The sequence below is a fragment of the Pygoscelis adeliae genome, unplaced genomic scaffold, assembly GCF_000699105.1.
Source record: "Pygoscelis adeliae isolate BGI_AS28 unplaced genomic scaffold, ASM69910v1 Scaffold130, whole genome shotgun sequence".
Taxonomy (NCBI): Eukaryota; Metazoa; Chordata; class Aves; order Sphenisciformes; family Spheniscidae; genus Pygoscelis; species Pygoscelis adeliae.
In genome coordinates this window covers 285,046-292,289 of record NW_008824031.1, presented here as the reverse complement: position 1 = coordinate 292,289, position 7,244 = coordinate 285,046, and the positions used below count along the sequence as shown (strand labels likewise).

The following is a 7,244-nucleotide window of genomic DNA, read 5'->3' as shown; positions in this document are numbered from 1 at the left end:
AGGTGCCCAACATGACCTAGCACAGATGGTCTTAGCCATCCACACTGGTTCATTCCCCAGCCCTGGGGGCAGGGGAAGGGGAAAGTGGTCAGGCTACATGTCCACCTCCTGCTCATATGACAGCTGAACTGCAGCTCAGAAGCCACCAACTGGATATGGCAGACAGTACTGCCAGTGGTCATCTCTGGCCAAAGACCGATCAATTTTAGACACCCACTAACCATAAGCCAGAGCAGCTTTCTAGCAAGAAGCCCATCAAAGCCATATCAGAGTGCTGAAGAGGAGGATGGTGGAGTTACCGCCAAGGAACAGTAGCAAGTATCCTTTGGGTAAGCATCTGGCTAAGCATTAAGGAGCCAGAAGCAATGCCAGTATACCCTTATTCCTCACTCCTTGAAGTAGCCTCTCCTTCCAAATTGCTGCTCCCAAGCTTCTTCCAGATCAGATGATAACTAGCAGCTAGAATTGAAGAGGATCAAGGGAAAGTAAATCGATGTGCTAGCAGGAAAGTGACCCTTTTTAGTCTCTTCAGTAGGCTGAGCAGCTCTGAACTAGAGCAAGCAATGTAAATAGGACCCACACATAGTTGACAAAACATTGGCCTTGTTTTCAGAAGAGGAGGGAGGGAAGCTTTCAGGCACACAGTAATTTAAAGCTTCTGCAGATGACTAAGTATACGATGCAATCATAGCTGCTTTATGAACTTTATAATAGAGTAGTTTCTAAAGTGTGTTCATAGCATGTATTTCAGAGCCAACATTCACACAAAGCAACACCTACAGGAAAAACAAGTGAAGGAGTCAGACTACACAGAAAGGATGAATTCCACTCATATCACCTACACAGAGTGACTCCATGGCATTGCTCAAAAGAGGGGCCAGACAGCCACCAGCCCACAGGGATAGCACAAACAAAAGTCATGTTAAAAGTTTAAAAAAAAGAATAATCATTATTTACCTTGTACATCTGTCTCAAATACAATCCTTCTCATACAAGAAAAACTTTGTGGCAACTGATTAATGACAAACAGATTAAAAATGCACTAAGCCATTTTTTACATCCAGAAAATGTAGTTGTTTCACATCATCTATTGTTTGACAGAAGCTTAATTTTTTGCAGCTTTTGTGCTGACAAACAGTGAACTCTAATAGTAACTCAAAGCCAGCTGGACTTGCACAAGGAATACAAGCAGTAGCCTCAAACACAGAAAGTAGCTTTTACATCTCAAAGCTTCAACATCTACACCAGATTTCCTTGAACTTCACAGGATCGCTCAGAAAATCTACAATACAGTGGAAACACAGCAGCCCAATTAAGCCAAACATCACAAGTCTGATATAAACACAACCAATTATGGCTTTACCCCAACCAACTATGTTAAAGACAAACCTGATTGTTTAAGATTAAAGCTACAAGTAGTCATGTCTTTAGCAAACCTTTCATATGCAGACTTTTTTTTTTTTAGAAACAGTGTTTGAAACATCTTCAAACAGCCCAAAGACAGTGCTACGAAGCTTCCATCACATTGTGGTGAATCAAACACACTCTGTTTCTACCTCGCCCTCTTCTCCAGCTCACATCCTCTAGTGTAAGAGTAATCCTGGCTACTTTAATACCTATTCCATTTTCAGGCAAAGATTTAACACCCGCACCAGCTGTGTGGCTAAGAGAGTACCATTTCACTGATAGGCTCGCTGGAGTACCTTCTGGAATAAAGATTAGAAAGTTGACAAGAGGTGTCTAAGCATACCACTCTCGGTGTCTGGGAGGTAAGGTTATTTGTCTGCAAGTTTTGAGTTCAGCCTCAGTGTTTCTAATAAATAAGCAACCATTTATTTAAGGAAGCTTTCAAGGAGTATAAATAGAAGTGTTCTTTACTATCTGACCATCTCTGTGACATTCAAAAACGCCCCAGAACTTTAAGGTATAAAAGCTTAAGCAGTTAGCAGAATACTGTCCTCTGAGGCATATTTATTTCCAAGACGTTAAGAAATTCTACATTTAGTGACATCAATGTATGAAAGATTAAGAGTGCAAAGAACATTTCTACTTAAAATTAGAAGACAGATTTTCTATAGTTACATGAAACTTAAGTCTTTAGACTTTCTATTCTGGGCAAGCTGCAAATAGTTGCTGGCACACACAGCATGCCAATAATAAATCCCTTTTTCAAAGAGTGGTTCTGAAGTGCTCACCATTAAGGCCTTGATTCTTTTTTAGAGGTGACACCTGCAGCTGCTATTGAAATCAGCTGGAGTTGTCACTACCCAGCATTGCTAAAGTCAGTCTCTAAAACATCACCCGATTATCTTCTTTTAGGAAAGAGTATAACAAAACCTGCAAGCTACTCTTTGCATTTGTGTAACTTGAAACTAAAGGGATGTCATTTATATAATAAACCATTCTCCCAACCTCAACCTTTCATTTCTGATCAAAAAAGTTCGAAGGCAAATACAGTACCAAGTAGGTTAAAGCAGATGATTCCCTGATCTACTTCCCCAAGGCTGAGGAAACATGGATCCATGTTTTCTGATCCACAATACATCTGTCCATGAATTGCAACAGGCAGGGGAAGGCTTTATGAGCACAAGAACTGCAGGTATTTTGTCAAAATAAGAAACAGTTTGGCATGCCAGTTACCACAGCAGCCCTAGAGTCTACGACAAGCCAATCAGGCAGAGTCAGTAAGCAAGCTCGGGGTGGGGGGAGGCAGGGGAAAGCGGGCAAGTATTAAAAAGAAGCTTTGTGCTATCAGCAGAGCCTTCCACCTGGGGAAAAAAGTTAGGCTGCTGGCAAATAAGACATTAAACATTTATGTAGTTCATCAATATATGGCTATCAGCTACAGTATTTTTTCCATGCTTACTTCCTCTGCTAACAAGGTGTGATGCATGAACATTATAACCCATCACTATACCAGGTGAGCAAAGAACAACTATTTAGAGGTAAAGCTTGCTGTGTATCACTTGAGGATGCTTCATCTGTGAAACTCTGGTCTTTTTCATGAGAAAAGCGTACATACTGTTCCTCAGGTACAGCTTTGTACAAGCACCTTTTTCAGTGCTAAAGAGCCTAACTTTTACCTGCTTCATTTAAGCATATCTGTCACAACGGGTTGTCATTCAAGCTGACAGGATGCTTATTTACTCTATCAGGGAGCACGGAGTAATCTAATCCAGGAAGTTTTCATTACAAAGCCTCAAGATCCTGATCAGAGAGTAGTGATGGCTGTGTTAAGACAGAAGGTAGACCAACTGTAGATCTGCCAGCCAAACAAAACTAGACAAGAACATTTCCTACAGTCAGGCTATCTAGTCCCCTACAGGCACCAAGGATCCCAGATAACGCGCTTCAAGGCTAGATGCCTTCCAGGGCCTAACGACCTTTGTTCTTCAAATTAGAAGGATTGAGACAGCTTGATGCAGAATCCTATACTGAAGTAGACAACATCTGAAAGTGCCAGGCAGAACACTGGACCCATTAAGTAATAAAAGCCATGAGCTCAAGTATTGCTGCTCAGGTTTTGGCAGGGGAGAGGTTGCTTTCCAAGAAATTCAATATTTACTGCTGCAGCCAAGATACCCTCTCAACAGCATTACATATTTGATGGTTCATGCTCCTGTGTATGTTTTAGATCAAGACTGAACCCTTTCAGGCATTTGCATGAGACCATCCATGTGGACTGCACATGGATGAAACTCACACAGAGCCTGGATATTAAATTTATATACTTTCACACATTTTTATCTACCTGAAAGTTAACAGTACTTCCGAAGTTTAGAGAGAGGTGCTACAATCACACTCTAAATAGGAAAAACTTAAGATCAGTGCTTACAAAAATAATAAATTAGTTGCCCACATTCTAGTGAGGAAGGCACTCTTTACCCAAGCAAGTTGTGAGGGCTTCCTGAACCTCTACTACCCCTTCTTCAGACAGGTACACAGAGTCCTAGCTAAGCACCAAGGAAAAAGAGAACGGAAATTGCTTGTTTCTGCTACTTATCTCCAAGGCCCTGAACTCTTAAGTTCACCTGTGGAGTTCAGAGTATACTGTACTCATACGTATACTGCACTGACTGTCAGTCACACTAGAATCTCAAAAACAGAGGGGCTGAGGGGAGATAACGATGCATACTGTAATACATGATTTCAACATCCACAACTAGTCAGAACAATTCCTCTATATGACTAATTAACTGAAGTAATGGATGCCATACCAATATTTATGGTGCAGGAAAGGCTGTGAATTCCCTGAGGGAAGGAACAGGGTGGAGGGAAAAACCACACACACAACTCCATTTCATGCCACCTTGCAAAGGAGTATAAAAATGGTTCCACATAACCCATCCAGCAGAACACCTATAACTTTAAAACATCATCTTCAGAAGCAGCCTTCAATTAAACGCAGATCTAAAATTCTGCCAATAACCTAATTATTATTGATAAATATTGCTGTGCAGGGTATTTCTGAAGCTTCAGTGTCTGAACAAACAGCTTTGTGCTAGAAAAAAGTGCTCAAGACTAATGAACTTAAACTGTGTGAGTGATCAGAGCCGCTTCTTCAAAGCTACTTGAATTCTTCTGTCTTTTTTGTTTTAAAGTTGGACATAAAATTTAATTGCCTCATTTGTTTGTTAACAATCTCAAACAAGCATTAAGCTTCAAGTTTTACAGCAGGAGGCAAAGAAAAAAATGCGAGGTAGGTGGGTGAAGAAGACAGCTGTATTGTTCTAGCTGTTCCTCAGCCTCTCCCACTGCCAGATTTCGGTGGATGATGTATCCCAAGGTAGCAATTTTAAGAACTTTTTGGCAATATCCCAAGCTCCTCTTGCAAATCACAGATCAGACTAATGGTATTAAAAAAAGACAGGAAATAGGAATAAACTGGATAACTGACACTGTATCAAACAGTGGAAGTCACTGAACTCCAGTACTGCAGCTTTAGAGAAGAGACACTTGTCCAAATTTTACTCTAAAATTTTACCATGTAAAATTAAAAAAAAAAAATCAGTACAACAAAACCAAGGCAAAAAACCCCTTTCAAGCTACTACTTGCCTCACAGCTACTGCTAGCTCAGGACACTGCAGTATCAGACAGACATCAAGAAAACCTCCCTCAAGCAATTTATACATTAATACATTAGTCTCCTTAAGTGAGGGAGTTATCATTCAGATGAGGTTCAGTAAGAAGTCCACATATACCAATGCTGGCTTTTATTAGGGTTGGATTTCTCAGTCTTAAAAATCCAATCTAGAACTACTGAAGGAAGTCCTTCGCTCACTGCCAGCACCAAAGCAAGTTTGTTTCATAAGTGAAGGACACAATTTCTGATTTTCTTAGTCATGTCCCTTCCCAGCATATTCAATAAAGGAACATTAATTTCATTACTGTTGCATAGAAAAAAAAGGTCATATGAAAAGACTATGTCCATATTGTTGTTTCTTGTTTGCAAACTTGAGTAGAAAGAGAATATTATTTGAGAATAATTTTGAAATTATCCCACGGAGTTGAAACCTAACCTGGGAAGTCAATCTACTTCAAAAAAACCTTGCATTAAACGAGCATTACAATTAAGTCTCTCCTTGCAGAGTCTATACAGCTCATGTACAGTTGTCACAAAGATGCTGCGTTCCCCATCAACAGACTGAACATCCAGAGTTCAAGATTAACTACAACATATAGGAGGGACTTCTTTCCATAAGTGCATCCACAGACTGCAATACAGAGACTCTTTTTAAACGTACAATTACTCCACAACTTATTTTTAGACTCAAGGGTGGGCAGGGAGAGTATTCAGTAAACCTTCCAAAAATCAGCCAGCCACCCACTAAACTGCAGTGGCACTGTTTAAATAAATTACAGGCTGCTTTACAACAGCTGCAAAGAAACGGTGGAAAGAAAGACAAAATATTTGAAGTCCTTTAAAATGCTGGAGGCAATGATAAAAAAACCAGCAGCAGACATGGTATTGTATGCTAGAGACACTGTGGTAATTTAGCTGCAAGAGGTAGGTCAAACAGGCCTTTCTTAGGACTTGATGAGCATAGAACAACAATATCCGGCAGCTGCAAGGTAGGAATGTGCTTATTCCAACAGAGAAAAACCAAAGAAGGCTGGGCTTAGGGACCTGCATTGTAAGGATTATCAAACCCTCCCCTTGTTTCACACAGCAATACTAGAAACTGGTAAAAGTGTGAGTTAAGTTACCTTTACTTCATCATGCAGATAACGTATAAAGGTTGAGGTGCTAATGTTACCAAAATCTCCTACTGAAGAGTTTATGATTTCATCAACCCTCTATTAAATGGTCAATAAAGAGGAGAAAGAATCTTAATTTTCCCTTTGATCTTATAACTTAAAAGCAGAGTTCTAAATAACCTGTTTTTACAGTATTGGCTACACCTGTTAACAGGAATCTTTCTAACTCCAACAGGCCACAGCACCAACAAATGCAATCAAAACACCCCAACTTAGCAATCAGAACTTAAGCATCTCCTTGCAGAGAAATATATCAGTTGTACCATATTTCTTTTAACCATCTAACTCAAGCAAAACCCCTACCTTCAAATAGCAGTCAGTTCTTAATTAGAGGTGCATGAGCATCAGGTCAGAGGGTCCCTGGTAGCGCAGAAAGTTAAGCGATTTTGGGGGACTGGTTTCCTTTAGCACAAAATACAAGTGAGCAGTTTTGTCCCTGATCATTCCTAGCAGCAGTTTTCCAAAGATCCTGTGAGCTACATATCTTGAGAGGTCGGCAAGGGCCATTTAATCTGTTAGTCACCAGGTGCCAAACGCAATCCACAGGTACCGGGGCTTCTGATACTCATCTCCCTCCTGAGCTAGGGCATTGCACCATCCCCATTCCTCAGCACCTCGCAACTTGCCAGCTTCCACCCCGTGGCCCACTTGGAAGGGCCAGGAGCAACAGCTGTGAAACTCCCTGCAGGATCCTACCTGCCTGCAGCCGGGCAGGAAGCCCGGCCTTTCCTCCCGCCCGCCTTTCCCCCCGCCCGCCACTCCCCAGCCCGGGACCCTCTCCGCACCCAGCACCCCCGAAAAACAGAAATACCCCCCGTCCTCCAAGGACGGGGACGAGCGTTGGCCTGCAGCCCCTTTGGACGCGCCCCCTCGGTCAGGCGGCGCACGGGGAGGAGAGGGCTGAGGTAACGGATTGGGGGGCGAGTCACTGAAACCCCCGAGATTCTGAGGGGAGGGACGGGGGCAGCACCAGGGTCTCGCACGC

The 7,244-nt window shown here is 41.9% G+C and overlaps 1 protein-coding gene across 1 annotated transcript in view; it reads right to left on the bottom strand.

The window, feature by feature from the left end:
- The window catches only part of JAG2 (jagged 2), a 90,880-nt gene that overhangs the window by 64,369 nt on the left and 19,267 nt on the right, over positions 1 to 7,244 (bottom strand). The gene's annotated exons all lie outside the window — the stretch shown is intronic.